This window comes from Primulina tabacum, chromosome 10, assembly GCF_025594145.1.
Source record: "Primulina tabacum isolate GXHZ01 chromosome 10, ASM2559414v2, whole genome shotgun sequence".
Classification (NCBI taxonomy): domain Eukaryota; kingdom Viridiplantae; phylum Streptophyta; class Magnoliopsida; order Lamiales; family Gesneriaceae; genus Primulina; species Primulina tabacum.
The window spans coordinates 1,201,705-1,211,148 of NC_134559.1; the positions used below are offsets into that span (position 1 = coordinate 1,201,705).

At 35.0% G+C, this 9,444-nt stretch overlaps 1 long non-coding RNA gene across 1 annotated transcript; it reads left to right on the top strand.

The window, feature by feature from the left end:
• The first annotated feature begins 1,766 nt into the window (after nt 1–1,766).
• Nucleotides 1,767–7,302, top strand: LOC142505897 (uncharacterized). Its single transcript, XR_012804511.1, has 3 exons — nt 1,767–1,978; nt 6,440–6,493; nt 7,107–7,302. It is a non-coding gene; the product is annotated as an uncharacterized LOC142505897 (long non-coding RNA).
• The last annotated feature ends 2,142 nt before the right edge of the window (nt 7,303–9,444 follow it).

Here is a 9,444-nt window from a genome sequence, read left to right on the forward strand (position 1 = left end):
TCTCCTATTATTGTAAGATATAAATTTGTATAATTATATGATTAATATGTTTAACAGTTATTTGTAACATATCATTATTAAATAATTTAGGAAAAAAGTAAAACTTTATTATTTTTTTCTATAATAAAATATTGTTGAGGAGGATAAACAGATCTTTGAATCTGTCCAAAAGAAAGTTTGTAATTTCTTTCAGGAATAGAAATATAATCTATAATAAATGTTTTAAAAAACCAAAGAACAAAATGTATTAATTCGTTTTGGTTTTCACAATATTTATAGAATTATGTAACAATATATTCAAATTCTTTTTCGGAGAAACTTTGAAAATATCAATCTCTGAAATATTTTCATTTGGGTTGATAAAATTCTGTATTGATCTTTGCTCTAGCACAAGATCCTTTAGTAAAATCAATTTTTTGTTTTATATCCATTAAATACTAAAATTCATATCTGAAACTGTATCAGTTTCTCTAATTTTTTGAAAATTACCTTGATGAACAATATTATTTTGATTTATAATTAACTCTTCTACTGTATCTTTTACAGAAGACTCTATATTTTCTCTAATTTGAGAAGTAGAGGCTCTTGAAGTTTGTGCAATATCCACCATATAATCTAAATGTGGAATAAAAGAATGACTAGATCTAGATCTAGCATAGACAGAAGATGGTAACAATCTTCTTTGTTCATTATTAAATTGTATTTGAGCATATCCTTCATTAGTTTGTATGACTTGTTGTAAATCCTTATTTATGATAGGATTTTTAGGAACATTTTGTTCAATTATCCAGTTCGCCGAAAATTCAATTTCTTCCCATTTTATAGATCTACGTGTTGTGATATTAGATCTATTAAAAATATTTTTTTTATAAGAATAGTATTATTTAATTATTTTATCTATTTTTTTACACATGTGATTTAGTGTAAATAGTGGTTTATAATAAATACGATAACATATACATATTACTTATGTTCCAGGAGTATAATTATAACCATGTGTTTTAATATTTAATGTTAAAGAATCTAATATATTTATATCTGTTAAAGTTAACGATAAATTGGGATAAACATCAAAATATACTGAACCATGAGCTAGACTTGATTGTATTATTTTCATAAAGGATTGTTTACAATTTAAATTCCTACCATATCTTAAAGATGCTATAAATATTTCTGGTAAACCTTCTAAATTTAAAGGTCTAAAAGCTATTTGAATTAATTTTATATGAATAAATTTATAATTTTTTCTTAAAGGTAAAATATCTTTATTATTTAATAATCTAATAAACATTTCCTCATTATGAAGAGGTACGGTTGATTAGGTAGTTTTAAGTACTTGTTTGAAACTAATTATTTCAAATATTTTTAATTTATAAATCATTTTAGATTCTATTTTAGGAATAGTCCATTTATTTAATAGATCTAAATTCTCTTGTAAATCATATTCTTCGTTTAAACGGTTTTGAACAGTTTCTTTCATATTAAATATATTCATTGAATAAAATTGCTAAATCATATATTAAATTAATTCCATGGCTCTGATACCATACGTGGCTTGGAATTAAAAATTGAATATGATACGTGACATTGTTATACGTATCGAATCTAATTTGAAATTAATTTATAAACTCTCTCAATTGGGCTTAACTCACCCGATAAGACTTAGAAATGGGCTTCTGTTCATGAGAATTTGGCCCATAAATCCTAAAAACAAATCTTAAAACCTCCCTTGCCGAAGCAGTAGTACGTGGCAGCCATAAAAGAAGCAGAAAAAATAATAATAAAAGAAAATTTCATAAAAGAGAAGAAAGAGTAGGTCGCGCACCCAGAGAAAGCACTTCCACCAAAGCAGAGAAAATGTTTGGAAGCGCCCCAAGTCCGATGGTTCTACTACTGGCACATTAGATGATGCCAAAAGAGATAAAATCCTTGGGAGCCTTTTGCCTCATAGAACCTATGTTTCGATGAGTATTACAAGGTAAGAAAGAAAAATGGGTTTGAAAAAACGAATCTTGTATCGAAATTTATTGGGTAGTTTATTGAAGTGTGAATTGTGGTAGGATATGAATATAGGAAAATAGGTAGAGAAAACAGATTACGCATGGAACAAAGGGCTTGTGTCTAAGAGTTTGAATCTTTGGTTTAATATGGCTAGTTTTGAATATGGTAAAAGACATGATTTTGCGTAGAACTGTAACCGATTCATTTCGCGGAGAATTAATTTTTTTTCTGTTACGTATATGAGCAAGAAATTGTGCGGAATGAAGAATGGGATGTTTTTATTGAGTATCTTGGGTCATCTCCAACTCATAAATTTATTTTGGTACAGTTTCTGCATCAAAATAGTGCAGAGCATAAATCTATTTTGGTACAGTTTCTGCATCAAAATAGTGCAGTTTCTGCACTAAATATAACATTCCTCTTCAATCCATTTACTTCAAATCTTACCCTAAAAACTATATTCCTATAATATTCTTTTTGCTTACTATTTATTTATAAATTTAACAATATAATTATAATTAATGTTAATATTAGTATTATAATTATAATTTTATTATTATTAATAGTTAAATTTATTTATTTGATTCTTATATATATTAACTCTAATATTTATAATACGAATTGATACAAATGCTTTATTATTAAAATTGACATAATTTTAATACATATAATTTATTTTTAGAACTTATTATGAATTCAAATTCAAACATCTGAACAAATATATTCCTCCAACAAATGATCAATTAAAGCATTTCGTAGTGCATAGTGAGCATCTTTGTCTTTTATCCTTTTATATCGAGCGAGAAATTCTTGAAATCTGATATTCTCATCGACAACCATTTCTACATCCGGAGTTGGTGCTTCTCTCATATCTTCAATGGGTGCGCTAAGGTCACGTTCATCTTAGATAATCATATTGTGCATTATAATACATGCTCTCATTATCTCATGTAAATGATGTTTCTTCCAAGCACGTGCTGGAGATGCCACAATCGCAAATCGAGATTGTATAACACCAAATGCACGCTCCACGTCTTTTCTACAGGACTCTTGTTTCATTGCAAAATATTTCTTTTTTGGACCGTGTGGATCGTGGATAGATTGTACAATAGTTGACCATTTAAGATAAATACCATCAGCCAAGTAATATCATGTATCATATTCTTTTCATCCAATTGTATAATGAGCTCGAGGGGCAATGCCTTGTGCGATGTTGGAAAATAGATTGGACGATCCCAAAACATTTATGTCATTATTGGATCCGGGCATACCAAAATATGCATGCCATATCCAAAGGTCGTAGTCAGCTACTGCTACTAAAATTATTGTTGGAGAACCACTACGACCTGCATATTGACCCGCCCAAGCCGTTGGACAATTTTTTCACTTCCAATGCATGCAATCAAGACTTCCCAACATTCCAGGGAATCTGCGTTGTTTACCAATATAAAGTAACCTGGCAACATCATTGGCAGTAGGAGATCTCAAGTATCGCTCAGCCAAAACTTCCACCACGACTCGACAAAAGCGTTGCATGCATTGAATTGCAGTGGACTCTCCTCTCCAATTTTGATATATTCATCCGTAGCATCCGCGGGTAATGCATAAACTAAAATTCGCAAAGCTGCAGTTGTTTTTTGAATAGTCGATAGCCCGAGACGCCCCACACTATCACTTCTTTGTGTGAAGTAAATATCATAAGAAAAAGATTTCGAGACATTCGAAATCTCCGTCGGAACATTGCTTTGTTATATCTTGGGTTATCGGCAAAGTAATCGTTGAACATATTACGGTCGGCAATTTTCCGATCACCATTTTCGAAAAACCACTCCTCCAAGGAAAGAAAAATCGGCCACCTCTCTTGAGAAAGAATTTTTGAGCCGTCTCTCAAATAATTTTCTCCTACGTAAAATCTCTTCCATATTTTCTAGTGCAATTTGGAAGAGGATCTAGCGATCTAGTCTGGACCTGATTAGAAGAAAGGAGTCCTTGAAGATCGTTCGTAGGGATTCATCAAGAGCTAGATCTGCCTATATCCGGATTAGTTGGAATCAAGTGAAATTGTTCACCAAAGGTAAAATTCTAACGCCCTATGAATGTTTTCGTTAAAATCATACGAGCGCCCAAAGCAAAATACATCTTGAATGTCAAGATCTAAAATTTTTAAACTTCCGCTGTGTTTGGGCATGTAGAAAACCGAGATCCAACAGTGGTATCAGAGCCAAGGTTTTTTCTAAATCGTATGGTTTGATATTGAATAATTTATTTCTAACCTCACAAGAAAATTTTTAAAATTATAGCACCATTAAAATTTTATTTTTCCAGAAAAAAAAATTTATTTTTCAGATCTGCCCGGAACTGTTCCGGGCAGACCGCTGCGCACAGGCGACAGGCGCAGCACGCGGCCGCGTGCGCACAGCGTGCGGAACGTCCGCACGCAGCACGCGCACGGCGGGCTGCCGCGCGGCGTGCGGAGCGTCCGCACGCAGCGCGCGCATGGCGAGCGCTGCGCATGGCGAGCGGGCGCGCTGCGCCGATGCGCGCGCCGCCGCACGCTGCTGCCACTGCCCGAAACGTTCGGGCAGCAGGCGGGCAGCTGTCCGAGAGTGTCTCGGGAAGCGTGCTGTATGATGGGCTTGAATTGTTTGGGTCTATGGTGCAATTTTCTGATTTTTCAAATTTTTGGGTAAAATTGATATTTTTGAAAATTGGTTCAATTTTTATTTTGGAAAATTGATTTTTGGAAAATTAAAAATTTTCTTGTAAAATAAATAATTAGAATATGTTTTTTAATTATTTATGGTAAAATGAGTTTTACAAGAAATCAATTATTATTGATTTAATTGGAAATTAAATAAAGTAGTTTATTTAATTTATTAAATTCTTTAATAATTGTGGTGGTTAGTGATAAAATTATTAGATATATGATTTATCAATTAATTAAATTGTTTAATTAAATTGATGTTAATATTTGATATTAAATGCATGAAGGATTATCGAGAGCCTTGACCAATGTGTTAGGTGTATGTTAGGATATTTTACTGTTTTATTTGTTTTTTAATATTTGATATTATTAAAGTGGGCCTGGTTTATGGCCCGTTCCCACCCCCATGAGATGTATCCCTTATGTGCCATGGCTATTTAAATGTAATTATTAGAAATAGTGAGAGATCAAGACTGAAATATGGTGGGCCCGATGAACGAGATGAAGACATATAAAATATTGGAAGCACTTGTAATAGTTGCATTTGCATCCTTGCATTCACCTAGGTTTTGGACCTGGATCCATGTATGGCTCACATGGATCTAATAGTGTTGACGATCGATCATCCTTATTTATTGTTGAATGTCATATTAAGATATATGCGATATATAGTAGTATGCATGTATGTATATTATTAGATAATATAGTTGCATGGATCCGGTAAACATACAAACTCGTGGCACGCGATTTTTAAATTAAAATGATGAGACAATTTTAAAATTAAAATCCTTCATTTTGAATATGATTCAAATTTATATCAAACCGAGAAAGTAAAAATTAAAAGAGTTTAATTTTTTCTTGCCTTCCATCAACCGTGGTTGCATGTTGATCGCTACCCGCAGACAGTGTGTAAGGACCGTGTATCGTATTATCGTAAATCCTATGTTGATTATCGATAATTTATGAAATTGTCATGTGATTATGTATATGAGGTATTTCATGACAATGGAAAATGAGAAAATAAGTGTTAATAATGAAATATCGTACTAGATATTGATTAATTAACAGAATTGTAGTTGTTAGAACTCGAGTGGAGAAGCAGGACGCCAATATAATACAAGACCCAATAATTTGGACAGAACGTGTGGTGCCCGAGCGGTAGAAAATGACCGATCGAGCGCCAATATAGAATAAGAACGTGCTTGGACAGAACATTCCGCGCCCGAGCGGTAGTTTGTGACCGCTCGAGCGCGGTGTAAGTAAACTCGGGGACAGAATGTCTCACGCTCGGGCGCGAGAATTCTACCGCCTGAACGCGAGTGCGGTGGAGATAAGAATGAGTCTTTTGATTCATTTCTTATACATTCCTTTTCAGCAAACTTCGAGGGAAAGAAAGGAAAATCGATTTTTTTCGTCCGAGTCGACTTCGAAACGTTGTCCAAACGCGAAACAAATTATAGATTCGGAATCTTCGCGTCGAGAGCTTCCTTTTGAGGTAAATTTCTTCTAGTTTCAGCAGCTCTAAATATGAAAGTGTTGGAATAGCATGTATTTGAAGTCGAGATTCCCGTATGTGGTAGAATAACCGACAAGAAACTCATATTCAAAGTCGGAATTGAATTATGTTATGATTTTGATTTGATATGAATTTTCAAAATTTCAAAAGATATTTGGAACTTATATTATTGAATTTGAATGGTGTTATTGATTGAAATGAATATGTTATTGATGTAGATAGCTTATTATACTGATATCTTCAAGCTACATCAACTGGAACGAAGAATTGAGGTATGTTGCGACCGGGTAACATACGACAGGTATCTGCATTATATGATATATGTTGGATTGGTTTGATTGATTGGAATGAGAATACATGTCTATATGCCTTATTTGTTGAGTTTGTGTGGCATACATGACATTGTGATTTGAATATCGATGTATAAAATAAATGTTTTGTTAACACACATCGTTTGATGCATACATCGATACATGACATGCACGTTGAGCTATGATCCTTGGATACCCTGATATGATTTGATTGGATTCTGGGGTTTGTGAACACAATGCTATGTTTGGTATTACATGACCCTTAAAACATAGACATTTGTGGCCCCGACGATTGATTGAGATTTGGGATTTGATGGCGTTTTGTCGACGCTATCATACGAGTATCCCTAATTGAGGCCGGTGTGCCAGTTCGAGCATTGATTTGATAGCGATTCGTTTGATTCTGACATGTGCTCAGTTGATAGGCATTTGACCTGATACCTCCACGACATACATGCATTGCATACCATATATCATTTTTTAGATACTTGTGGCATATATGATGGTTGTTCCATACGGAGCTTTGCTCACCCCCAAGGGGGCTGTTGTTGTCTTTGTGTGTGGACAATGGCAGGTACTCCAGGATATCAGGAGGTCGGAGAGGGTACTTCTGGAGGGAGTCACAGTTTGGGCTGAGGTTTTATGTTTTGTTCTCAATATATATATATATTTGTTCTCAATATATATATATATATATATATATATATATGTATTTATATACCGGGGCATGTCCCGAGGATATGAGTTGTTTGTATATGATTGGATTTGATTATGTGTGGGCGAGTTTTATGATATGAGATAAAATATTATTTTAGTATTCAAATTATAGAAGAAATATTTTGGGCTCATTGTAAAGAAAATTTAAACTCGTTTTTCGCTGTAATTAATTAACCCTAATCAGATTGTGTTGTAATAACGATTAGGAGCTAAGGGCCCCACACAGAGTGGTATCAGAGCATAGCTGGGAATGCTCGATTGAGTCTTGTGTACATTGGAATAGGCACAAATGAATTGTGCCTATGTGTTTGATTTATTTATATTACTTGCTCCTACTTGATTTAGTTTGAGTAAGTTATTGATGAGATTGATGATATGAGATGATGATGATGTGAATTAATACTAATTTGTGATATTCATCATTTGATTTGTAGATGGATCCCACGAATGAAACTGCGAGTAGCAGTACTGAGAGGATAGTTGGGCAATTTGAAGGATTGTCCATGGATATAGTGATGGCTCGATTCCAGGATCTGAACCCACCGAGGTTCTTTGGCACTGAGAGTGCAGAAAGAGCAGAGGCTTGGTTAAAGGATATCGAGCATTTGTTTAATATTGTTGAATATTCCAAGGCTCGGAGACTGAAACTTGCTCTCTATCAGTTGAAAGACCGAGCAAAATCATGGTGGGAAGCCGCTGAGATTGGATTGAAAGAAGCTGGGATTGAAGTCACATGTGATGTCTTCAAGGCCCAGTTTTTGGAGCAATATTCCCCTCCTTCCTATTATACTGCTCAGGAGAATGAATTTAATAGACTGCAGCAGGGAACGATGACTGTTGCAGAATATGCTTCGAAATTTTTTACTTTGTTGAAGTATGCACCTCACGTAGCTGGGAATGCAAAAGCGAAATATAACAGGTTTGTGAATGGATTGCATCCTGCTATATATACTTTTGTTGTTTCTGGTTTGCCTACCAGCTACGCAGAGGCAGTTGAACGAGCTAAGGCAGCCGAGGCTGGACTCAGGCGAGGAGGTCCACAGTATACTCCTCCACCACCAGTGTCAGCTCAGCAGCCCACATTGCGTCCAAGAGGTAAAAAGTTCAAGAAGACTGGTTCTGTTTCTTCGTCTTCTTCGAGTTCTAGTGGATCCCAGAGAGGGAGTCCCGTGATTGCTCCTTATTGTAGTCATTGTGGGGGTAAACATACTATCGAGCAGTGTCGAGGTATGTTTGGTACTTGTTATCAGTGTGGGCAGGAAGGCCATTTCTCTCGAGTATGTCCGAACAGGGGTACGACTTCTTCCCAACCCCAGCCAGGATTTAGAGGTGGCCCTAGTATGATGAGACCTGCTGTTCCTGTTCCCTCTTTTCAGCAGTCGAGTGTTCCATGATATCGAGGACCAGGTGGTCAGACTGCTCAAGTCCCTCCTCAAGTTAAAGTGTATGCTATGACGGAGGATCAAGCGAAGGAAGCTCCTGGTGGTGTGGAATATGTGATTGTGCTTATTGAGAATGTGGTGGGCCTGGAATATGTGATTCCTAACGAGTTAATTGATGACATCAATTTGTTGTCTTTCTCTTCCTCATTTGATAGGGTTATGGTGAACTTCAATTTGAATAAGATAGATGATAGCCTTGAAGAGCTAGTCAATATGCTTATGACTTATGAGATCACCATAAAATAAGAAAAATTGTTGTTTTTTTTATAATGAGCCTTTCGTCGGACGAAAAATGACCCACAAGATAAGGGAAAGAAATGTTCTGCCCCTCACAAGAGAAACAATCTCAATAAGAGGCAAAATCTGAAAGACACTTAAAAGGTCTTCAAAGCCCGATAAGTTATAACATATTTATTTCTCTGCAGATAATGTTACTGATCCACTTACAAAGCCTTTACCAGGACAATTGTTTGAAAATTGAAAAGCATCGCGAAGCAATGGGATTAAGGGTAGTTGGCTCTAGGGCAAGTGGGAGATTGTTAGATTAGATGCCCTGCAAGCCAACGGTTGGCTAGGAAATTTATTGACTCAAGTGAAATAAACAATCTTTATTTTAATATAATTTAACTTTTTATGGTCTTGTTATACTTTATCTGTATACCCATGCAAACAACATAGATAAAGTCCTTGATTATGCTTTAATACAAATGAATCGTAATTCGATGTTGAAACTCATTTGTAAACACTGCATAT